Here is a 26,350-nt window from a genome sequence, read left to right as displayed (position 1 = left end):
TAATAGGTAAGCTAATATGGAACATGGGAATTGTATATACAAGTTTAAGGGTAGAATTTTGTCTGTGATGATTGACTTTCTAGTCTTTCAATCATCTTCCCATGCATATTTAATACTTCTGTAATACACAAGTCTAACATTTTTCTAAATTAAATGTGGTGTTGTAGAAAGAAAGCATACAACAATATTTCCTGTCCAATTTTTTTTTTATGAGTGTACTGATCCAGACTTTTAAAGAGTTAAAATCTAACCAAATACCACATACCTTACCCTTTTCCACTATATCCTAATGACAACACATTGTCTTTCCATTATAATCTGGGAACTCCTTTAAGTAAAATAACAATTAATCAGTCCGTTCTCCCCTCTCTAAAACTTGTTTCAAAAAGTTAAGTGACCTATATATAGCATGTCTACAGCTTATATAATAAGATAAAATGTAGATACTGCATTTCTCTTCCTTCAATGATCAACCTTACTCTTAAGGTGTCATAATAAACCATTCTATAAGCCTAGTTGTTTCCTTTCAAATAGTGGTGTGGAAATAGGAAACAGTGGTGTAGAAATAGGAAGCATCTCCTCAGAGAAACAGAAAAGATGCAATGTCCAGTCTTTGAAAAAAACTTCTGGCTTACAACTAGAAAATTCTCATATAAACTCACGTAAATCTTCCCTATGGTTCTGACCAGGTAGCACCATGTGTATTATAAATATGCCATTCATCTTTTAAAAATCTATTTGAAAAGATTTAAAGAATGGAGGTGCTGGTATTCATTTCTTGGCCAAACTGCAAGAAGCTTTTATGATGAACTATCCACAGAGGTCACAATCTAACTGAAAATGTCTTTCATTTCCCCCCAAAGTAATTCAGTTGATAACTTTTACTAGTATCTGATGGTCTTCACTGGATAAATTTAAAGACTGGAAAATTCTCACTATGCTTTTGTATTGCGAGACCCAGTAACTTCTAATGACTTTTAACTGTGTGAAAAATCATTTCTGAAAACAATGGTTTTGGCTGCTGTGGTTACTCTAAGGCAGAGTCCTATGGTACCAGATACTATTAAAGCCTAATCTAGCTTCCTTCTTCCTACTCAGAAGATGAGTAAGTCTTTATTGTAGTGTCCTGTAGATTCTGGACATTGAAATGTATGGATGTGAGCATTAAATGAATCCCTTCCCAATGTCATAGGTCTAAAATACTCTCTCTTTGGAAGTAATGTTTTCTAATCACTTTCCCACATTTTAGGAATTCATATTGTATATGTGTTTATCAACTTAGCTGTTTTTGCATACAGTATCCGGGAACACTCAAATCAATGCATCTGGAAAATTTTAATTTTCATGATGGTTAAAATATAATGGTTTCAACAATTTAGATTATACCCATCATCTTTCATAATACTTTAAAATAAATTCACAGAGCAGTTGAATAGCATGCAGAGGTTGGCAGGGAAAGTTGGGGGGGAGATAGTATAGAGGCTCTTGGATCCCTAGGGATTAAAACAGTCTTGTTCTATTTCCCTGATTTCTGGTGGGAATACTTTATGCCTCCTAGTGTCAGAAAGAAATCTGCATTTCTTCCACTCTGGGGAATCATTAAATATCTCTGCTGAAATGGTGCAGCTGTCTTTAGGCATTGCTGCTTCCCCACAGACTGACGAGCCAAGCAACTTCTTTGGTTAAGGAAGCTTATCCTAAATGTTAAAATATTTCCATATTTTCCTCTGTAATGACTGTCAGAGTGTGACACTGCATTCATTACAGAGAGTTATAAAGCACATAATGAACGCGATTGGGATAAATTTAGCAGTTTTTGTAAGAGTTAATTGTGCCTCTTTGAAAACAGATTTATTTGAAAAAAATTAACCAAACAGTGGATAATAAACAACTAGTGCATTTTATTTATTTATTCTATCATAAGGATCTGGATAAATTCTCTCATGAGAGGCTGTTAAAAGGGAGCGTGGCAACAACAGGGCAAGAAGAAAAATGCTAAAAACTAGTTAATGGCTGAAAAGGAAATATTAGAAATAAATATGGTTAGTCCATAAGGTGGAAAGTGGTTAATCTTGAAATGTGCAATGGAACAGCATTAAGCCTTGGATTTGTAAAAAGCAGCACCTAGACTATGCAGTGAAGCTAGGGACAGACATTAAAAAATCTGGAGCCTGAATTGATTCAACCTTTGCAGATTAGTCTAACCTGCCTAGGTTGAACCAATTTGTAACAGGACAAATGTTCTCTCTGGACTGAGGAACTGCAAGCACATGGCTGCAGCAAGGTTCCCTCTAAGGTGCATGCGTGTGCGGCCACGCACAACTAAAAGTGTGGCTGTGCACAGCCTTTTCAAGGCCGCGCACCAGGAGAGGCTGGGGCGGGAGCCTAGTGCGGGCTCCACTGGCTCCAGGGAATTGCTGCACTCCCCCGCATCAGGGTCGGGGAGTGGAGCACTTCCCCAGAGCTGGCAGAGCCCATGCCAGTCCCCCGTCCCAGCCTCCATCCTTGCCTTGCCTCACCTCAGGGAGGAGCCGCTGCCTGCCCCAGTGAGGCTCTGCTGGCCCCAGGACAGTGCTCCACTTCCCCGCATTGCCCCAGGGAGCGAGGCGGCAAATGGCATCAGGGTTGGGGAGCAGAACAGTGTCCCGGAGCCGGCAGAGCCTCACTGGGGCAGGCAGCATCACCTCAGGGAGGAGCCACTGCAAGGCAGGGATGGAGGTTGGGGTGGGCTCCGCCAGCTCTGGGGAAGTGCTCCACTCCCCAACCCTGATGCAAGGGAGCAGAACACTTCCCCGGACCCAGTGGAGCCTGCACCAGGCTCCAGCTCCAGCTCTCGGTCCCTGGCCCCCGGCCCCAGCCTCCAGCCCCTGGTCCCTGGCCCCAGCCACCGGCCCTCAGCTCCAGCCCCTGGACCCCGACCCCAGCCTCTAGCCACCAGCCCCCAGCTCCAGCCCCTGGCTCCCAGCTCCAGCCTCTGGCCCCTGGCCCCCAGCCCCAGCCTCCAGCCCCTGGCCCCCAGCCCCAGCCTCCGGCCCCTGGCATCTGGCCCCAGCCCCCGGCCCCTGCCCCCCAGCCCCTTTCAGTAAGTGTACCACTCCAGACCAAGGCAGCACGCTCACAGACCGAGGCAGCACACTCATGGACCGCTGCTCCTTAGTGGGAACATTGGTTTGCAGTTGCTCAGGCCAGGCACCAGAGGGTGCTAGAGTGTGCCCTTGGCTGCAGAGAGGCTAGGCTAGGGGGGCATGGCCAGTCCGGGCTGAACTGGCTAGAGAGGGGTTCAATTCCCCCTTCTCGATCCCACTGGCAGGGACCTGACCCGGGTCTACCAGGCATTCCCCGCTTGCTGCTGCAGCAGTGGGGCCCCATGGCCCCTTAGGCAGAGAGGGGCAGGGAGGAGGGTTAGTCTCCCTTCTAACCCTACTGCCCACTGTCACCACCGTGCTCATTCCCTGCAGCAGAATAAGCCCTCTGCTGTCCCCTCTACTGGACACAGGAGGGAGGAGGAATAATCCCGATCCCTGCACCCCCACAGGGGCCCTGTCTGGCTGTGCCCCCACCCCATCACTGCAGTGGGCTGCGGCAGGGCCCTTGTTGGGGGCAACAGCCCCTGTCATAATTTCAGGGAGCATGAGCCACTTCCCAGTGGGAGTGCTGCACTGCGGGGTGGGCAGAGCTGCTTGGGGTCAGCCCCCTCCCGGCAGGAGGGGGCTTATTCTGCCAGATGCTGTCCTGATCACAGACCAAGAGGTGGCTGTGGCTGAGCCGGGCAGACCCAGATGTGGTGCCCCAGGGGCAGAGCAGGGAATAACCTGCTCCCTGCCCCACCAGAGGCCCTGCAGGCAGCATTTGGTCCCGTCCCTGCCTGACCACTGGAGCAGCAAGGGGTCTGCTACCGTGACAGGCAGCAGGAAGTAGCAATAAATTCCAGCACAGTTCATGTTGTAGTTCATTGCTCCCAGGTGAAGCATTTACATGTGCGCTCACAGCACACTGATGCAGGATGGAGCAGCCCCAGCTAGCAGGTGGCCCCAGGGGTCAGCCTGCCTCAGGGCTACTCTGCCTCTGCTCAACATGCTATGGAGGAGCTGGCTGAGGCACAGAGTCCTACAGTGCAGAGCTAGCCACAGGTAGCCCCTGCACTGTAGGACTCTCCTGCCCCAGGCAGCCCCAGTCACCGTCTACTTGTGTGTTTTGGCACACATAACTACTCCGCTGTAGGATAGTACTTGTCCTGGACAGTTCTATCTATAGTGGAGTTAATTTATTTACTGCACCTAATGCAGGCACATGTGTAGACAGTGACAGTTTACTGCAGAGCTAATTAGTCAGTTCTGCAGTAAAGTGCATGTGTAGATGTACCCAGTACTCCAACAAGTGTTTCTGTTCAAAAGTAAAAATATTCTCCCTCACACAATACAACGCACTCCCCATCACCTGCTGATGACATTGCACCCCAACTACAATGTTGACTTGTATTCATGTGGTGGGCATGCTGGTAGCAGTCCAGCTTGTCAGCTTGAAAGGGCTTTGAGCAATTGGTGGGACTTTCCCACCAATCAGGAGGAGATGGAGGAGAGGCTGCCTTGTTCCTGCCCGGGGCGAGGTGAAGAGCCTGGAGCACCACCCCCCCAGGGCCACAGGAACACAGCCAAGGCTCCAGAAGGGTCTGGGCCTTTGGGTTTTTTATAAAAGTTATATATATTCAAAGGGGGTTGTGCTATATATTTTATGAATGGGTGTCCTGTATTATATAGTTTATATTTTATGTTTTATGAGCGTAAGTTGAGAAAGTTTAAACTGAAGAGGCTGATATAATGAGGCGAAGCAGTACTAGAATATGTATGTTTTATATGTTTATACATTTACATTTAATGTTTAAGTAGATTTGGATCTGATAGAATGTAAAGCTGTAAGACAAGTATTAAAAATTAAATTTAATTCTTTAGTGAGATAGTTACCTGTATCCTGAGGAGAGATATAAGACCATGTAAATATTACCTATATTCTTGATAGTCTAAATGTTTTTTTCTTTATGTATATCTAGTGACACCCTTCTTGATACGTATTTATGGTTCACCTTTACTTACCTGTTTGTTATTTGTTCTAGAGTAGTTAACTCCCTGCGTAGAGTGGGAAGCCCTAGAGATGGAGTAATCCCCTAGTTGCTATTAATAGAATATAGTATTGTCTCACTATATAAGTGATTACATATTGTATATATGTTTAGTAACATTATTTTTCTGTAAATCTTATATTTGGTAATCAATTTGTATATAGTTAAGATGTAAAGTGTGGATCTGACCATCTATGGGGGAGGGGAAACTGCACATAGCCAGCAGTAAGGCTGTGCAAAACAGCACATTTCCATTTTGCCTTGAGTTTTGAGGTTTCGATGGAACAGCGTTTCGTATTGAATTTCATTTAGATTCAAAACAGCTGTTCTGTTTTGCTTCACTGAAACAGTGAGGCTGTTTTGATGTTTCGCTAGATCAGCTGGAGATGGAGTGTCAGCACAGCTGGCCTGATTTCCCATTCCCAGCGCTAAATCAGGCAGGGGATGGCAAGTCAGCTCAGCTGGGCTGAGTTTCCCAGCGGGCTGAGTTTCCCCAGTGGGCTGAGTTTCCCCATTGGGATGGTGACACTGAGGAGGGGCACTCAGACCAGCTGGACTGACTTGCCGTCCCCAGCCTGATTGTAGCACTGTGATCGAGATGTTTCGACTTCCAATACATTTCGACTAACCTCATTTTGTTTCAAGGCTGTTTCAAAGCCCTTTGTTATGTTTTGATTTTGCTGTTTTGACCTCAAAATGGGTCAAAACAGTGTTGAAACGGAACAGCTGGCGAAATTTTGCACAGCCCTAGCCAGCAGTTCTCCCACCACAGAGCACCTGCCCTGCCAACATCTCCCTTCAACTGGAGAAGGGGGTACACAACCAGGTATACCTGGGTTACATTCATACAGATTATGCTGGATTCTTGAAAATAAGACTTTTAGTTTAGTCGCCTAAGACAGTCTCTCTCTCTCACTAAATATATTATGTTCAATAAAGCCATAAATACAATCCTGAATGTAAATAACTAAACTACTGATTGCTAAAATGCCAGCATCATTCTAAGCATAAATGATGCAACCATTCAATGACTTGCCAAATTCAATCACTGTAGGATTGAGTGTTTTATCTGATTTATTTCTGTGATTTTGGCTGGAACATCACACACTACTATGATAACCTGCAGATGTTGCAGTCTGCTGCACTGCATTCTCTGACATAATTAATCATACTGACTTCATCTAAGAGAGTGCTCCATAAAAAGACACGCAGAAAAACATATACATCATTGATTCTGAATTTGCAAGAAATGCATCCCTTTTTAACTGTCCTTAAAAAAAAGTAGAGGACTAAAAGGGATGAGGGTGTCTTTTATGAATGCTGCAGTATAATTGTGTATGTACTCTGATCTCTGTGCATTCAAATTATGTTACCAAAATCTATATATATATATATATATATATATATATATAGTCAACGTTTCAAGATTGCTTTCAGCAGACACTTTTTCTATAATCTAATATAAACAGACAAAAACTGGGAACTAGATTTTTAGAAGCCTATTATGAAGTAATTAAATGGAATGCTTCCATCTTATTTTAATTAAAATGACTATAATTTTACATCTGGTAGTGTTAAAAGTTTGAAACAAACTGATAACATGTATGTTCCAGCACTAGAATGTTACTAAGTTTTTGAAAAATACAAACAATATTATAAGTTAGTTTATATTTCTAGAAAGTCTCCTATAAAAGAAACATGGGCAATTATTAGAGGACTGCTTACTGAGTTTTGGCAAGCTGTCGAGGGCCACATGGGTAGCCCCACCCCTTGACAGGGGCCCCCGGACACCATCTTGGGACTGGAAGTCCCGCCTTCTAACCCCTGACCTTTGCCACCAGTTTTGCCATCTCGGAATCAGAAAAATACCAAATTATATTAGAAAAAGTGAACATCTAAAACATTCATTAATTTGATTTCAATAAATATTTTTGCCCTGTTTTACATGCGTTTGTGTAGTGTACATAGAGGTGATTGCACAATAGCTTAAAATGAATTCTTACTCTTGTATGTTGTGGGGGGGTGACTTTAGGTTTGTGGGGGGCTGTGGGTGTGTGGGGTGAAGGAGCATGTGGGTGTGTATGGATACATGGGATGTGGGGGAGGGTGGCTGGGGCGTGTGAGGGGATGTGGATGCATGTGTATGGTGGGGTGTACATGTGGGATTTGCCCTACAAACATACACACACACATACACACACACACACTCTGCCCCTACCTGCGTGTGCGCACACCCCCCCCCCCATACCGACACAGCACCGTGCTCCCCAGTACAGCCATCCAGCTAGGAGCCACATGGTGCCGGAGCAGGGTGGGGGACCCCTAAATGTTTCAGGGGTCCTGCAGGCTGGATAGAATGGCCTGGTGGGCCAAATCCAGTCCATGGGCCCTATTTTGCCCACCCCTGCCTTAATTTGTTTTACAGCATATTGCTTCAGGACAAAGGAAACCTTAGACCTCTCTCCGATGACAATCGCAAGAACAATGTTACCACATAGAGTTAATTAATTCTGTAGCGTTGTATTGCATACCCAGTACAGTTTACTCGCATCTAATCATGTGAAGAGCCAGGAATCATAACTAAAACCAATATTCAATAATATAGCTACAATTCTTATATGGTCCATATTGTATCTCAGAACTTTTAAGTACTGCCCTACCTTAAAAGAGTGTTTTAAGGTGGGGAAGCACAATTAAGTCCCATTTCAAAGGTGGAAATCTAAACCAAAGAGAGACTGAGCGACTTTCCCAGAATCAGGAGTTTCCCACAAGACACATCTACATGAGACGCTTATTGCACATTAGCCTAATAACACTGCGCAGTAGCATGTCATGGCAAAAACAATGTTAATAGCCTACTGCACAGTGTTATTAGGCTAATGAACAGTAAGCATCAATAAATAACCTTGCACCAGCGCTACTGCACAGTAACTTTAGGTACAGAGCATTTAGTTAATAATTTATTAAGGAAGTACTAAACTAAATGCACGGTATCTAAGGCACATTAATGAACATGTAGATGTGCCCACAGAGTAGGAATTGAACTTGCATGTCCCAGAATATCACACAAACTACTGGATCATTTTTCCTGTTGAACACTGCCACAAGTTTATGACTGGGTGGCCAACCAGCTGGCTGTTACTAACAAAAGACAAAAAAGATTCAAAGTCTTAGCTAGATAGACCCCCATCATCATACCATAAAGCTTACATACCTCTCAGAGCTGGTATTCTACCAGCATGCATGTGATCAACTCTATAGTCTTATCACCCTTCCCTGTCCCTCCAAAATTGCTTTCTTGCACTGGATACCAATCCCTATAAAGATATCTATAAGGTCCAATTTTCTTGCACTGATCCACCACCTGCTACACTTGTGCACGTGAGAACTATGAAAACATATTCCTGATCTCAAAAGAAAATGGCCTTGCACAGTGTGGCAAGGTTGGTATCCCTGCTAGCCGCACCTAGCCCCCGCACCTGCCTCTGGGCATGCCGCCCACCTGTCTCTCCCACCATGCCTTGTTGGAATAATAATATGCTGTTAAATAAGGCGGGAGGCTGCCCATTACTGCACCTCCATATTTGGGGGTGTCCGCGGCTCCATACCTCCCCTATACATGGCCCAAGCCTTGCAGATGGCCTCCAGATGTTACAGTGCCCCTGGCCTACAGCCGGAGCATGCTTAGGCCACACTGTCAGGCCTCAGTCACACAGACAGTCATACTGCCCACCTCTCACTCAGGCCTCATTCACTCTACCCTCTCTCACAGGGTCTCTTTCATCCATTGACAACTTATTCTGCCTTGCTCCCTCTTGGAGCGGGCACCCTTTGGCTATAGGCTTAGCTAGTCCATTCCTTGGGTGGCAGACGTACCATCTGTTAGGCCTCTCCCGCGACCTCACTGGCGTAGTGGCCAGCCAATTACCCGACCACGTCTAAGCACACTTGGGCCCCTTTCAGGGAAACACTCAGGGTCTGTATGTGTACTGGGCCCTCAGCCCTCCAGTTCTTCTCCCCCTCTACTCAGGGCTCCACAACGCCCCCGCTACTCAGAGTCTCAGGGCTTCCCTCCTCAGGTGGGCTCTGGTGGCCATAACCATGCCTGACCCCTCTACCTCCATTGTCACCTGACCCACCCAATAGTGGGAGCTGGGGTTAAGGCACCCCAACCCGCTTTTCACCGAGGTGGTAACTGGCCTGGCATTTCCTGGGGGCTCCCGCACCACTGAGAGCCCCACCAGGCCACCCACTCCTGCCACGGTGCAATTTTAGGTCACACCCAGGACCAGGAGCCTCCTGACCATCCCCTACAGCTCCTCCCTTATCTGCAGTTGATATCAGCAGCCAGGCGATGTTATTGCCTGGCCTTCCAGCAGCAAAATGTCTTGTTTATATGGGCAGCCCTGAATCCAAAATGGCTGCCCTCATCACGCACCTTCCAGCTGCTGGCTTCAGGCCCTTAAAGTGGCAGGCACAAACAGTGCCCTGCCACACACAGCACATAAGAATCAAAACAGAATTATTGTTTTTGACTAAATATAGCCAGTGTTACCAGAAGATGCGGGCATCTCTTACATTAATGCATTATCTGGCCAAAAAAATGCAAAACAGAAACAAGCTGAAAATTCTGAAGAGTTCAAAAATAATTTTCTCTAATTATTTTCTATTTCTTGAAAAAAAATGATGTTTTAGAGTTTTATTTATTTGAATTTTCTAAAGTTGTGGATCTGGAAAAAACTGACAGATTAGATTTTTAAAAAATAAATGAAAAAAAGGGAAATGGACACATAGTTAAAAGCTTCGAAATTCAAAGAATGATTTTTTTTTGTTTCAATGAAAAATTGATGATTTCCAAAATAGCTTTTGAGGAAGTCTTATGTTTAATAAAAGGCTCATTTGCACTGAAAACATTCTGAGTAAAAAGCTTCACTCAGACCTACTATTTACCACTATAATAATCCTGACCTAAGATGAGGTAGGTTGTGCTAAGAAATAAAGCTGATTAGTTTTTGACAAGCACTCCGGTAGTTCACCTTTTTATTTGCACTGGGAGCTGCAACTGTAGTACCCAGTAGGAAAAAATACTTGAGTTAAAGCAGCATGTTTAGCCTGGAGATACTCTACTTATTAGTTGTACCACTGGGTCTGTTCTTTCACCAAAGTTTCAGTTCTCTACTGTATGGACATATTGTGACTGTAGGACTATGGATGTTTAAGAACCATGGGTATCCACAACTTATATGGGCTGTTACCAGCCTATTGTACACATGAACATACCCATACTTTATTCAAGGCCTTATGCCTTTAAAAACCCAAAACAAAATAATGATATCAACCAATCCAGGCCAGCTAAGTAACCTGAATAATTAAATGTGGTTTATAGCTTGCACAGAAAATCAGGGCATTTTAGGATAAAGCCCAACAGAATTTCTTTCTACTTCCATGTCTTTTCCCCCTCCTTATCAGTGGCTTGTTTTGTAACAACTCCCTTGTTTGTTGGCATTTATTTTGGACTTCTGGCTTATTTATTTCTCCAGTGAGATACTGTTTGCCTTATGTACTGTTTGTTCATTTACTGCTTTATCTATCTGCTTCATTTGCTTTCAGGGATCTATTTCTCTGTTTGCTTGTGTCAGCAAAACTGTCCTTTCTTGTTTTCTCTGTCTCCCATAATAGTAGCTCACACCTAAGTAATACTAACATGTTTTTTCTTCTCAACTTTTACACTTATCTTAATCAGTTCTCCTTTGTGTTTTCTCCTCTTTCTTTAGCATTTAAAAAACAATAATTTACTTATTTAAAAACAGCAAAAATTCTAAGATATTCAGTAAGGTGAAGAGCAAACACCACCAACAAGAGCAGGCAGTTAACAGCTTCAATCCAGGAGTATCCAGGTTAAGTTCTAAGGCTTCTGGTATCCAAGAGAGGGTTAGACTAGATAAGCTAAAGGTCCCTGGTAGCCTGAAACTCCGAGTGCCCTTCACTCACTCTGCCTTGGACTGTTCTGAAAGATTGACTGACATCTGCGTCAAGTTTGTAATGAGGATTGATGATCTAAAACAAAACAAAACATCTCAAACAAAGAACAAAATGTTGCTCTTGAGCAATTTTTCTTTTAGTGTTTACGTCCACCTATGAAATCTGGTCCAAAAACTCAAAACCCACAACACTGAAGAAGTCAGACACTCTCTAGGTCCTGCTGGAGCAACACCAGGAACTGCTGGTTGGAGGAAGCTGGGCTTTGCTTACCTTTTCCATAAGTCTAAAATAGGCCATTTTGACTCCAGGCAAGCACGTGACACTTTAAAAGTCACACACACACACCCTTCCCAAATGTTTGTATTGCATGCTTGAAGTCTTGTTAGTGCTGCAATATAACTAAATAAGCTGCACTATGGAAACCTAGGATATCTATTCCATGTGTAACCTCATGAAAACTGAGAAGATAAGAGGTAGTTAGTCTGAAGTAAGGCAGAAGCAAGATAGAGATTTGATTTATGGAACAACTAAATCAGAGATGCATAAGCTTTCAAGAGCCTGGACTTACTTTATCAGATGCTCATGGAAACTGTAAAGGACTCTGTTAGAATCTGTCTTCTTTATCTTCTACTAACCTCTCCATTTCCACTGGGGGATGAGCCACCCTATAAATAAGTTGACTAGCTAATTTATTATTCTATTTCAAAACAAATTTGCAAACTGAAACCCACTAAAAATGATAAATGGTGCTTTCTATGAGGGTGCTCTTTTAAATTGTTTTATTAATAGTATTTTAAAATATTCAAATAGGAGTTATTATATAGCAAAAACATGAAAAACCAGTAGAAAAGAAAATACATAATAAATCTGGTTCATTATTTCACAGCAATCACAGCTGTCTTCTTGGAACAATTCCCTTAAAGCAAGCTCTCATTTTCTCTTTATAACAGGAATACAAATATTGGTCTTATGTCATAAAAAAGCACCACCTTCAAGAGAGAGACTGTTTTTTAAAAATGTTTTGAAGTTCAGTATGGTAACTTGGTCTCTAGTCAAACAAAGGAAAGCACACTCTCAGCTCTAGAATTTGAACCCTGGCTCAGAGAATCAAAGTTGGCTTGACCACAGGCTGTCACACACAAAGGGGAATGGTAAATGACTGTGCGCTCAAATGATCCCCCTGTTAAATGGAATCTAATTTAACATCTTCATTGACAAAGAAAAAACAAAGTGCATTAGTGAAATTTATAGAAGACTCTAAGTTGACAGGTAGTCAAAAAACAATGCAAAGGCAACCAGGGTCAAGCTCCACAAGGAAGGTACATTTCTAATTCCCACTTGTTGAAATCAATGGGTGTTAGGGGCCTAGATAGGATTTACACACCTGCATACTTTTTTGACCTTGGGCTCAAGAGATTAGAAGTTAAGGCAAAAAAGAAAAATTAGATTTTTTGGAAAAGTCAGGCTTACACATTAAGTGGGGGAAAATAAAAAGACACGTTCAATTTTGGGAGACCTTTAAAACAATAATACAGAAAAAGCCCCTCAGGTTTGACTGTGAATAGCAAATTGGACATGCAGTTGCAATCTTGCGACAACAAAAAGTGACTGATACAGCTCTAGACTGAGGTATCGCACCAAAGGGACACAACACTCCTCCATTTGTTTGAATATATTAGAGAATGGACAGTTTAGGAAGACTGACTTTCAAGGAAAATAGTATTACATGCTGATAGACTAGCTATAGGAAAAATAAGTAAAGATGAAACAGCAGTCTTCAAATAATTAAAGGGTACTGCCATCAAGAAAAGTAAGGAAATGGCTGCTTTAAGAAAAGGAATAGAAATGAACGATCAAATAATAATCAGCTGGGTCATCTCAAGTCACTTGAGTTCTTTTGGGGTTTGGAAGGTCAATACTGAAAGTTGAATTTAACTCTGCATTATCATGCAGCCAAAGATCATCACAGAGTACAAATGTGGCATGTTCTGCATGTTCTCAGTAGCTTTGTTTGCTTGAGAGGCTATGAATAACTGCCTCTTGAAATGTTAACAACTTCTTTAAAGACCTCATTCTTACACGCTGATCAAATCTGATGATCACCAATGCAGAAATCAATGTGGTTAAATCTGAATAAAGATGGGTAGTTAGTCATGTTAGTCTGAAGTCAGGCAGAAGACGAGGTAGATTTGCACCAACTAAATCAGAGATGTATAGCATAAGCATAAGTGCGCACAGGCTCACTTCATCAGAATATAGGTCTGCTGTAATATAGGTCTGCTGTAATGTGAAAGAAGGAAAGGGCAGTTTGTTCTTCTGTGAATACTCTGATATAGAGAAGTAGATCAGAATCTGATGAACACCAATTCATCCATATGAGGTCAAATACCCTCAAGAAGAGTATGGTATAAAGGCTTTTTCAAAGTTTTTACCTCTCCCTAACTTATATCCCTCATCTTTCCCTACCAACCTAACTTCAATCATTTCAGCATCTGGCTTTGGTAAATAGTTTTCTATGAAGTTGTCTATCTTAGGACCTTGGAGTGTTAGGACATAGCACTGCATGTTTCTGGTGCCAGTGTAATGTAGAGCTGGGTGTCACCACAGATTTCATAGACATTAGGGCTGGAAGGGACCTCATGAGATCATTGGATCCAGCGCCCTGCCCAAAAGGCAGGAAGTCAGCTGGGGTCAGAACACACCAGCAAGATAAGCATCCAAATGCTTCTTGAACATATCCAGAGTAGGTGCTTGCACCACTTCTGGGGGGAGTCTATTCAAGACTCTGGAGACTCAGACAGTAAAGAAGTTTTTCCTAATGTCCAGTCTAAAACTGTCTTCCAGGAGTTTGTGACCATTAGACCTTGTCTGCCCTGGGGGTGCCCTGGTGAAAAGGCATTCTCCTAGTCCATGATCCACACCCTGATATACTTATAGGCTGCCACCAAGACTCCCCTGAGCCTACTCTTTTCCAAGGTGAAGAGTCCCATGCCTCTCAGCCTCTCCTCATAAGGCCTGCTCTTTTGACTTCTGATCATGTGCATGGCTCTCCTCTGGACCCTGTCAAGCTTCTCCACGTCCTTCCTAAAGTGTGGAGCCCAGAATTGGACACAGTACTCCGGCTGCAGCCTCACCAAGGCCAAATAAAGGGGGAGGATGACATCCTGGGTCTTGCTTGAGATGCATTGGTAGATGCAAGCCAAGGTTTTATTTGCTTTGCCGGCTGTGGCATCACATTGGTGGCTCATATTCTTGACCCCCAAGTCTCTTTCAGCTGTAGTGCTAGTGAGTGTAGCACTGCCTAGCCTATAGGTATGATGTGGGTTCTTTCTCCCGAGGTGCACCACCTTGCATTTCTCTATGTTGAAAGTCATCAGGTTTTAATTTGCCTACTTTGTGAGCCTGCCCAAGTTGGCTTGAATCCCCAGGCTATCCTTTAGTGTGACCACGCTTCCCTATAGTTTGGTGTCATCTGCAAACTTAGCCCGTCCGCTTCTGACACCTGAATCCAGGTAATTTATGAATATGTTAAAGAGTACTGGTCTGACTACTGAACTCTGAGGGACACCACTGGTCACCATGCACCATGTTGACTCAGTTCCACAGACTATCACTCTTTGGGTCCGACCACAGACCCAGTTCCCCAGCCATCAGAATATAAGGTTGTTGAGGCTGCAGTTTCCCAATTTTGTCATAAGGACATCATGAGAAACCAAATCAAAGGCTTTTTGAAATCCAAATAAATGACATCAGTCTCTTCTCCCCTGTCCAGGTGATGTGTCACCTGGTCATAGAATGAGATGAGGTTGGTCAGGCACAACCTACCCATAATGAAGCCATGTTGGCTGTCTCTCAGGATACTGCCTTCTGTTAGCCCAATGTTGATAGATTCTTTAATATTTTTTTCCATGATCTTTTCAGGGATTGAGGTCAAACGGATTGACCTGGATCTTCCTTCCTTCCTTTCTTGAAGATTGGCCCTCTTCCAATCATTGGCCCTCTTCCAATCTTCAGGTACCTCTTCTGATTGCCACCATGTATTTCTGATATTTCCTCTAGCACATAGAAATTGATCACAGCAGGAACAAATGACTCCTTATCAATCACCTCAGTTGAGGTCTGTGGAGACTGAGGAGTGAACACTTATTGTCATTCTTAGATGACATCCTCCCATTGGGATTTCACAACCCCCACCACCACAACTCAAAAGGTAGGGCATCACTCTTACATGATGGAATGTATCAATTATTGTGCCTTTGTCCTTGTAAAAAAAAAAAAAGACTATTTATTGGCTTTACAAGTATCATCTCTCTTTTATGTTCCACCTCAAAACTTGACTGGGAGGGGTCCAGGAGATTGCTACATTGTTGGTGAAGCTGGAAGGGTTTCAACATGATCAATTGTTTCAAGCAATGGCAAACTCAAAATGCTTTGAAGTGGGAAGTAGGCTTCTCTTCTAAGAGGAAATGCTTGTATGGACTCCATTTGCTATCAATTCTCTGCCATTAACCAAGATAGTAGAGGTCAGAGTCACAGATGATTGTCACAACAGGCCCTAGGGTTTGTTCAGAACTTTCCAATTCTGAATATGTTTAGCCCTAACACCTGAATAATCAACTTAGCTTATTAAAGTGTCTAATACATATTAAAGAATTAATAATATTACCTCACTGATTTTTAAAATTGCATTGTCCTACTCTCCAAACCAGACGCAAGGATGCACTGAGCTACTGCATACAATACATAAAATAGTCCTGTTTCTATATAAGGTTAGGTCTGCTGAAAATGTTAAGCCAAATTCTCCAGTCCACTAAGATATGGGTAGGGACTAATTAATGGTGGAAGTGGGGTGCTCTGTGACTCCTTTAATCTTGTAGGTTCCCCTGTACCGCCTCCCCTCCTCCCTCTGCTGATTGGTGGAGGGACCCCACTTGCAGCTCACTCCTGATAAGTGGGAGGGGGCAAAAACTATGGTTTTAATTATGGTGCTGTTTTTGCCTCTCACCACTGATTGGCTGCTGACTGCCAGGGAGGCAAAAACAGCAACACGTTTAAAGATGTGGTTTTAGTTTCCCTGCTGATCAGGAGGGAGTAGCACTTCCACTGTGAATTCAGTAGGTGCCTATATATAGGGTAACTGGTTCCTGCACCATCTGCCTATTCCCATCAATCCTGGAAACAAGAGGAGGGAATGTACTGGGCAGGATAAAGGTGCAAGGAAAGGCATGATTCAACCAAGTTCCCCTGCAACTGATTTGCAAATTGGAATAGGATTTATGAAGGAGTTTTCAGCAGCAGCTGAAATAGGTTGTTTGTACTCTTCTTTCTGCAGAACTAAGCAGAGCCTCAGGGGATGGCAAGCTGCTCTCTGCAGCCACCACTCTTCCATTACAGCTAGGGGCAATGCGTGTCAAGTTGATGTATTTGTCCTTCAAACTTTCATTTGTGTACTTTTTGATCTGCATCATCTACATTTTTAAACTTTCTCCTTCAAACAAATGCAAGTCAATTAAGTGCTTAGAAAAGGTAGGAGTAAACAGCACAGAGTTCCGCTCTTAAGTGTCCAATTACAAGTAATTACTATGCAAGCATCTTCACTAGCACCTCTCCATCTTATCTTCTACCTTTTCTCCCACTACCTGTGGCCTTATCTAAGCACTTTTACTGAATTAGTCTTTCTGATTTTAGTGAAGCAAAAATGTTAGTTTGGGATTTGCTCAGTGCTTGAGCTATTCATAACATCGAAAATTATGTCAGTAGGCTCCAAGATAAATAATCAATCACTGTCTCCACAGCTCAGAAGGCAGTAACCATGTCTGCTCTTTTCAAAATCTGAAGCAAAACACATTAGGAAAGGGAAAGCCCATATTCTCTCAAGGTAATAAGTAAATTCTACAATTAGTTGCACAGGAAAAATAAATATATATAACTAAGCTGCATCAGATAAAGCAGAACAAAAAGCTAAAGTGATGGATAAACAGGCTTGAAACATATCATGTTTCAATTCTCTGCTATCTGGGGCAATTCAGGAAATATAGTCACATTAATTAGCATTAAATTTCTGAATCTCAACATACAAATGCAAGCATTTTGCATTTCCAAGTATTTGCAGTGAGGAGGAAAAAGAAAGAAATGCAGAAAGGGCATTAAAATAATTCAATACGTAAACTGCCATAGTTTGTATCACTGGATTAACAACCAGAACTGAAAAGACATTGGCAACATTCCAACAAGCCAGTAGTTTTCTCTAGGGCCACATGTCACTGTGAGCTATACACAACATGGTACCATGGAAATCTAGTAGAGGGGAAAAAAAGGGTACACATACTTTTCTCACTTTTATTAAACAGCTCTGCCATTTGTGTCATAAGAAGGAATGACAGAAAAAGTGCACTGACTATAAGACAGTTCTCATTGCTGAAAAAACCCTACCTACCAACCTCAGCCTGTCCCTCACTCCCTGACACCTCTATTTCCATTTTCACTGACTGTCTTTCTTGCCTGCATTGCACGCTAGCCTCCAGCTTCTTTACTATTCCTTCCATCCAGGAACATCACACACACCAACTGCAGGTGCTTCCTCAGCCTGAGGAAGGGTTTTTCAACTCAAAACCTTGCTAAGATATATTTCTCTAACTATTCAGTTGGTCTACTAAAAGACACCAGATTGACCCAAAGAACCTTGTCTGCCAGTGCCATGTCCTTAAACCAACACCCCTAGCACCTGCCCCTGGTCAGCTGACCAGAAGGACACAGGGCCCTGGGCACATCTAAGCCCCAGTGATGGGGCTGGCAGGAAGAGTTCTCTGGCAGCTGCTGGAGAAGAAGCTTCTGGAGGAAAGGAAAGAAAGGCTCTGTGAGAGTTTGGCTGCCTGAGATGCTGCTAATGCTACTGTGCTGCTTACTTATTACTCGTTATTTAAAGCAGTGGACTGAGCTGAGGCTATAGGGAAGGAGGAGACCTCATTGGGGCACACTACCGAGTCATGTGGACACCGTAGCACCAGTGAGGGCACGCCTTAACACACACAGTCACAAGTTTTGCTTGTCAGCAGCTTAAGGTGATGTTTCCCAGAACCCCCTGCACCTAACTCCTTGACATTTGAGGGGCTACCCTCTCTGCTGTTTTCATTTGAATCAGGAAAGAAGTGGCAAAGTTACAGGCAGTTTCATGATTCCCCATTATAGGTTATGGCGAAACGCTGAAACAGCGTTGAAACAGCTAAACAGTTTCAGTTAAATGAAATGGAACAATCAGTGCTTCAAAATTAAATGAGACACTGTCCTGTCGAAATGGTGAAAAGGAAGTCGAAACAAAATGGTGCTCTTTCGCACAGCCCTAGTAAATAACTCCACCATAGAATAGTACTTGCTTTAGGCAGACTATCCTGTGGCAGAATTAATTAATTTACTCTGCCCTAATAGCACCACTCCTGTAGACAGCAACACTTTACTGTGGAGCTAATTAGGCAACTCTGCAGTAAGTGTCTTATGTAGATGCACCAAGTATGACTAAGTGGAAGGGCAGACATGGTTATTAGGAACTTCTGGGTTTCCCAAGTACTGGCAGGAACATCAACATACCCCAGTCAAAAACTCCCAGCCTACAGTCCAGGCCTTCCACCCTCCTGGGTGAGTGCTGTAAGGATATATAAGTACCAGGTAGTGATACCACCTTCTCTACCAACGGAATTTGAATAAAAGTACCTGTGGCTTAATGCTGTCAATGTACACTAGCTGGGCTTTTAGCATGTCTATCAGAGTGGGGCCCAGGTTCTGTTCCATGTAGTATCTGGATCCCTCTAGGGCTTAGGCAGGAGCCAAGTGCATAGCTGCTCAGAAGGGGGCAGTTTTAAGAATTCACACAAGGCAGAACTATAGGGGTGCCTGCAGACATGCCATGAGGCTTCTCTGATGCGCTGTAATTACGTGTTGGAGCAGACTTGATTAATCCAGCATTAATCAAGCAGACTTGATTAATTAACCCAGCAGACTTGATTAATCAAGTTGCTGGAGCATGCTAATTAGCATGCTCCAGCCAGCCTCTGCATCTTGTGTATCAGTATCCCTGTGTTTCAAAATGGTAGTGGGTGCACTTTAATACAAGCTCATTGAACCAGCTTTAGTTAAAGTGTGGGGATGCTGATAAATGAAACACTGCAGGCACTTCAGAGTGGCTCTCGGAGCCACACTAAAGTGCTGCTACCCCACCCCAAATGCCCATAGATGCCTGGAAATTTTTCAAGTTAAAAAGCAAGAGGCTCCGAATGAGTTGAAGCACCCCCAAGAGTTAAGTAGCTGCTGAGTAGGGTTTGCTGGGTTGCAATGCTGGATTTAGGATCCCGCCAATCCAAGCCCTGTTTCAGGATCTGACCCTTACTTTTTTTTTTGTCAACCAACTTAAAGCCAGAAAGCAGCTGTCTCATTCACTGTCTACCTAGATGATATCTATATCAACAGTTTATATTTACAGTACTTTTTAAAACAGTTTGCAAAATGTTCCATTTGGGATCCTTTCCGATGAAAGGAACTATATAAATAAACCTTATTGCTCGCTGCCTCTCGGTTCAGTTTCGTACCACACTGTGGTTAATTACTCTCTAAAATGTTTATTTGAAAGCATTTTCTAACAGATTAATGTTTGCATTTACATTCAGTTTAAAATCAAAGACCAGACTTTCAGAGGCATGCATATGTAATTATATGTAGACATGCAAGTTATATAGGCAAATTTGTCATGATTCCCTGGCATTTGGAAGTTTTTGCAGTTTTAAAACCAACAAATATAATCCTTGTATGTCTTTCATTTTTTTTTTTAAATAGGCAGAGGTCAATGTTTCTTCTGCTACTACCTATTTCTACATCCAAATAGAATATATTTCTTGCTTTTACTTTCTACTTGAAAAAAATGAAGAGAAAGCAAAGGGCAAGCAGCCATCAATCATAAACCAATCTCATTAAGAGAGAAAGTGCACAAGATGTCAGAAAACCAAGAAATCCCCGAACACTTTCTTCTTAAATTCACCTGCCCCTTGATCCTTTCTGTTATACAAGTAATGAAACCTGTCATGGTGTATTATGATGAAGATAAGTTGTTCCACATTTTGAAGCAGAAATTCTGGTTCCATACCAGCTCCACAACATCTGCAATATAAAGACCTAAAATACACTAGCTCAAGCAAAAACTCTGATAACGAAAATGCAATCTTGTAGCAAGAATTTCCATTCTAAAAAAGGGTCATCAATTGCACCTGCATATGATTCAAGACGAAAATTCATGAGCAATACTATTACAATTTCCATCTCTATATTTTATGAATGGAAAGAACCTCCTAAAAATATAATGAAGTCTCTCAAAAATCCATCTGCCCCCAATATTATTAGTATCTTCATGTGCAAACAGAAAACAATAGAAAAGATATTAGGACATAAAAGACAAAAGTCCACCACAATATTTAAAATATAATACATACCTGTAAAATTGATTTTAATCCACTTGCCTAATGTAGCACTTCAGATTTCAGCATCCAAGTACTAAGAACTAGCCGTGTTCTAAGGTTCCAGTTCCAGAAATATTTAAATTTGTATTTAAGTTCATCCCTAAGCAGGACAACATATGCTCAATTTTAAAAAGCTGCTTGTTCCATTATTTCAGCATGACTTAAGTATATGTATAAAGGATGTCCCTTCTTGAATTTGGCTTCAAAAAGGACAATATATATGTAGCACAGAATAAAAAGCAAAAAACAAACAACTAAAAATTATTATGAATTATCATCACTGTGATTGCACAGTGCTGGCTAAGAGTTAAGCACATTGGGCAGAGCTATGAATATTAAAATCTTTTATAAGAATCAGCAGTTTCAGAGATGCCAATACCACAGCACTGGACAACTAACAAGTATTGTTTATATTAAGTCTGGATATGTACATACCCAAGTGAGTGAACAGCTGTTTTTCATTCCTAAGGCTATGCACTTACATGGACGTTGATATATATGTCAATGTAACAAAAAAATATTCTTTGCTTGTTTTTTTGTTTTGCTTTGTTTTGGTTGGGGGGCAGGGGTTGGGTGCTGTTTTGGGTTGAGGGGGGTTGTTTTGTTTTGCTTTTTGTTTTGTAACATGTAGACTCTGAATTCTAAAACAATACCTCCCTTCTACGTGTACAGGTATAAACTCAGATTGGATGGCTGGTCCCTAGACATCAATCACATGGATTATGGGGGGGGAAAAAAATCAGGTGGAAAAAATTAGTCATATCAAGTGAGTTGGAAATTCAGTTTCTCACTTTTTCAGCCATAAACTATATTTAAGAACCTTATTTAATAATAAGATTATCAAAATAATGCATTCCTTATAAATGAATATTCCACGGGACTTCTCCTTTAGTGAGAAGCTAGTGACATACAAATGAAAAGCTAATGTTTTCCAGGACTAAAATGCAACCTTTACACCTGTAACCATTTTATCAGAAACAGATACCATAGAATAAACAAGTTTCTTGACTGAATACAAAAACCAAAATTCAATGACTGGGGACAGGTTCATTAGTAATGTTCTGCTAAATGACTTTACAAACAGCTTTAGAACTCCTGAATGGAATTTTAGCTTCGGCATACAACATGGGATCACTTATTACTGCAAGTAACCAAAGCTTACTGAGACAGTCTGTAGAAATTGTAAATCTATCATAGAGAATGAGACAGTTTATGATAAAAGAGAGCAAACAAACTAATTGCAATGCTCAATGGCTCAAAAAGAAAGGTGAGAATAAGATTAACATATATAGTGGGGAAGGAGAAGAAAAGATCAAGAGTCACTGCTGAGGTGACACTAATGGGCAAGTTCATTTTCTTCAACTTCCAATTTACTCAAAAATCCTCAGTTTGACTATTTCAGATTTAATTGTAATTGATTTGGTTCATGTTCTGTGTACAAGAGCTAAATGTCTTTAAAAAAACAGGGAAGTAATAATTTTTGAGCTTAGGTTAGGTTGGGAAACTCTGAACCTTCAAGTAGGACTCTATGGCCGGCCATGTCCAGATGTGCAGAGGCATGCATTAGCATTACCTGCATTAGCAAAAATTTGTATCACTACTTTGTGCCGCAGCACACATCCCTGCATTTTCACTTTGTTGAAGGACTCTGTGTACCACTTTTGGCTCTTGCCTAGCTCCTCCTGGCTCCCAGCATGCTGGAGCAGCCAGGGCACAAATGGAGGAGTAGATTCCTCTGGCTTGCAACCAGAGTTTCTACCTGGAGGACCAAGCCTCCATTTATTCTGGCACACGATATTGTAGCCTGTGCTGCTTTTTTCCAGGGTTTTTTTTTGCTACCAGTAGAAAATTTTGCCACATTTTAATATTCCACATATGCTGTTTGTGGAGCCACAAACTACACATGCCTGCATATGGGGACACAGCCTATAAGACTAACCCACCCATTATTAGAATGTTTAGAGCCCGGAAAATGCATTTCACTGAGAATAAAACCATAGGGGCTTTTTAAGAAAATACAGCTCTATGTCATGTTATCATTATACATTTGCATTATTTTATCACCTAAAAGCTCCAGTCACCCTAAACATAATACAAGCACAGAACAGCCAGTCCTTGCTTCAAGGAACTTATACTTTAAGCATAAGGTAAGAGGCAATGAAGGGATACAGACTGGCAAGGAGTACAAGGACAAGATAACATTATTCAGGGGCAATTTCTTGTCTTCCTGCCCATCAGCAGTTTATTCACAGTTAAGTATTTGTGAGTACTATGGCAAAGGAGAATTAAGGAGGAATTTGAAGTACAGCTTACTGGGTGATGATGGCGAACTCCCCCTAAACACAGGCATAGGCACAGAATAACAGGTTCACATTTGAAAATTTAACAGCTGGATGGTAGAGGCTAGTGCTGACCTGTCAGTATTGAATGGGAGATGTCAAGTAGTGAAGACAAATCATGAGAAAAATCATATAAGTCCTTGAAGATGAAAACAAACAGCTCATGTTGGTTGTGATATAGAAGAGGGAGTCAGGAAACAATATAGGAAGAGTGACACGGTCAAAATGCTGAGTTAAGAAAATGATCTCTGAAGCAGAATTCAGGGTGAACACGAATGGGCCAGAATTTGTCAAGGCCAGAACAAGGGATGTTGTAGCCATAAAGACAAGATAAAGAGGGTTTAGACATGGATTTTAGCTGTGGAAATTAATACAAAAGGCTGCATATTAGAGGTGTTGTGCAGTAAGAATCTCTAACATTTAGGCTCAGCCTGGAGGTGAGAACCTACACTGAGGTCTAGGTCTAAGGTGATGTCCAGGTTACAGAGGTGTAAGCACTAGTCAGAATGGTGGTCTGGCCCGCAATTCTGGAAGATCATGGCAAAGAGGAGTTGGTGGGACTGAGGGGCATTAAGGACTCATTTACATTGTGATGGCAACATGTCCCAGCTGGACCATTTTTACTCCCACTTCATTACTTTTATGTTTTAAATCCAGAAGCGTGCCAGTGAGACCATTCTTGGGAACCAATCTCTACCAACCTTAAGATGCTTGAGAGCAGCTGCTGGAGACAACTCCCAGAATTAGCCCACCAGCAATTTTAGGTTTGCATTGTGTGTGCACGAGTGAGTGGGAAGGAGGCCCTGGGGAGCAGCCTGGCTAGGACAAATCATCACTGCAGCATAGATGTGCTTTAAGAGTCTGTTTTAGGCACATAGACATCCATGAAGAGATGCCAGAGAAACAAGCTAAGAATTTAGCTTGGGGACAAGGGGATTGGTCTGAGGTACGGAGTTATCCACATAGAAATGGCAAGCTGAATTTATGTTAACCATTCCATATTGTACTAATCTGATGGAGAGACTGGTAATAAAATACTCTTTTGGTCTCAAATAGGGTTAAGGGAGAGAAGAGGTGGCAGGAGACATGTATTTTATTTGGAATATTCTGCACCTCTGTATACTCTACAGTGGGCATATCTACATGAGAAGCTTTACTGCACAGTAGAGAAATTGCTGCACAGTAAGCACCACCATTTACATGTCCAGACTTACTGTGCAACAAATGCAGGTAGCAAATTAACTGCCGAGCAGTTACTGCACAGCAAGGCACATGTAGATGGCTGGCCAGGAGAAAATTTGCTCCCAGTCAGCCAGGCAGCTGTGTACGACAAATTGTTCCCTGACCCCGGGAGCTGCCTACTGCTGGGGTGGGCTCTGCCCCCAGATCCTGGGTCAGGACAATGTCCTTCTGCCCTGGCAGCAGGGAGCTCTTGGCCCCAGCTCCATAACTGGAGCAGGGGCTGGGAGATTGCTCCCTGCCCCTGGGAGCTGCCTGCTGCTGGGGCAGGCTACGCCAGCAGAGCTCAGGCTGGAACAGCATCCCCCTGCCCTGGAAGCAGGAAGCTCCCTGCTGCTTGGGCAGGGGGACTTTGTCCCAGCCCAGGCTCTGGTAGTGCAGCCTGCCCTGGCAGCTCCCAGGTGCAAGGAGCAATCTCCCAGCCCCCACTCTGGTTGTGGAGTTGGGGCTGGGAACACTCTGCATGGGGAGAGTACCCCACCCAGCTTGGAGCTGTCTGAGGCCTGCCTGAGACTGGGACAGTTCCCGGCCAGCCCCAAGCTCCACAAGGAAGTCTGCATGTACAGCTTGGACCTGGCTAGAAACTACCCAAAATGGAACAGTTCCCAGCCAGCTCTGGGCTGCACGTACAGACTTCTCCGTGCAGCCCAGAGCTGGCCGGGAACTGTCCTGATCTGGGGCAGGTCCTAGCCATGTGCTCCAATTGGGTAATCAAGGTATGGGACTTGGAAAGAGCTACAGGGGAGGAGCAGGTCCCAGCTCTCAAACTCCAATCCACTGCTAGCTGCCCCACCAGTGGATTGGGGCAGGGGGCTGGGACCTGCCCCTCCCCCACAGCTGTTTTCAATTCCCCTGCCCCTGATAAGGTAGCTGGGGCCAGGAGCTCCTTGCTACTGGAGCAGGGGGACATTGTCCTGGCCCAGGCTGTGCCACCAGAGCCCACCCTGGCAGCAGGTGGCTCCCAGGGGCAGGAAGCAATCTCCCAGCCCCTGCCAGAAGACCATGGGTGACTGGTGCCTCCCAAGTCTGAGGGGGCACCAGTGGAGCACAACCAGGATGGGGGCTTCTCCCAGCAGTGGATCGCAGCATGTGCCCTCCTGCCCCCCGTATCCCAACTACGAGTCGCCTATGCAAAAGAAGGCAGCTGGCCCTGTGCTCCGTGCTCCCCCCTGGGTTAGCACCCTGGGGAGCCTGGAGCTCCCCCTGGCTGCTGCAGGGGGGCCAAGCAGTGTAGAAACAAGTTTCCACCCAAATACCTGCTCGTGTAGATGCCTGCCTGCCCAGGGTCAGTTTACTACACAGTAAGCTACTGCAGAATAAAACCATCCAGCATCATTTGCACATGTAGACATGCCCAGCATTCCCAATTCAGTTGAATATTTCAACTACAAGTTTTATAAAGCTGATAAAAAGTGAATTATCATATTCTAGGGGCATTTTATAGATCACAAAGTTGAATAATTGCAGAGGGAAAAAACATTGTTTTGCTTTGGTTTCATTATTTGAAGCATCTGATATCATACATATTTCTTTCTATTTTCTCTTCATATTTGTTTTCTTGCCCCTATATCACTCTAAGTTACCTCCTTCTGTCTACAGGAAACATTAAAAAAAATTGTAAACTTATTTTTCATTTTCAGAAGTGTTTATGCAGACAGACACAGAGAACAGAAACACTACATGGATACACAGACTGACACAGTGTTCCTACTGCACAGCAGACCCTAGCTACATCAGAGAACAAATGTTAATCTATGAATCCTCGTGACAGTAGCATTCCCTCTGGGCAATGCTGATCACAGAGCCAAGGATAAAGTGTTTTGTGTCAAGGAGATCTAGCTACATAACAATGTGCAAGAGGAGATCAGTAAATCAGAAGTCTGACCGTTTGCTCTAAATCTTCAGTATTCAAACTGCCTTCTCCTCCCCTATCATAATATTTATTATACAAACTAATAAACCAAAAACAAGCCCAAATAGAAATCTGACCCTATAAAAGTTAAAAGTGCCAGAGATTCCATAAAGAGTACTTAGGGACTATATTGTTGCAATTGATTTTACATGAAAGGTGCTCATATAGTATGGTGATGAGTAGTAGTACAAAGTTCTAGCATGATAAATAAATAATGTTGCTGCTATTTTGCTGATACAGTAGGAAGTCCCCTCATGGCAGA

At 43.0% G+C, this 26,350-nt stretch overlaps 1 protein-coding gene across 1 annotated transcript in view; it reads right to left on the bottom strand.

Moving 5' to 3' along the window:
* The window catches only part of GPR158 (G protein-coupled receptor 158), a 385,566-nt gene that overhangs the window by 157,930 nt on the left and 201,286 nt on the right, over positions 1-26,350 (bottom strand). The gene's annotated exons all lie outside the window — the stretch shown is intronic.

The sequence above is a fragment of the Alligator mississippiensis genome, chromosome 5, assembly GCF_030867095.1.
Source record: "Alligator mississippiensis isolate rAllMis1 chromosome 5, rAllMis1, whole genome shotgun sequence".
Classification (NCBI taxonomy): domain Eukaryota; kingdom Metazoa; phylum Chordata; order Crocodylia; family Alligatoridae; genus Alligator; species Alligator mississippiensis.
The sequence above is the reverse complement of the archived record's forward strand: the minus strand, read 5'-3'. Positions and strand labels throughout refer to the sequence as shown.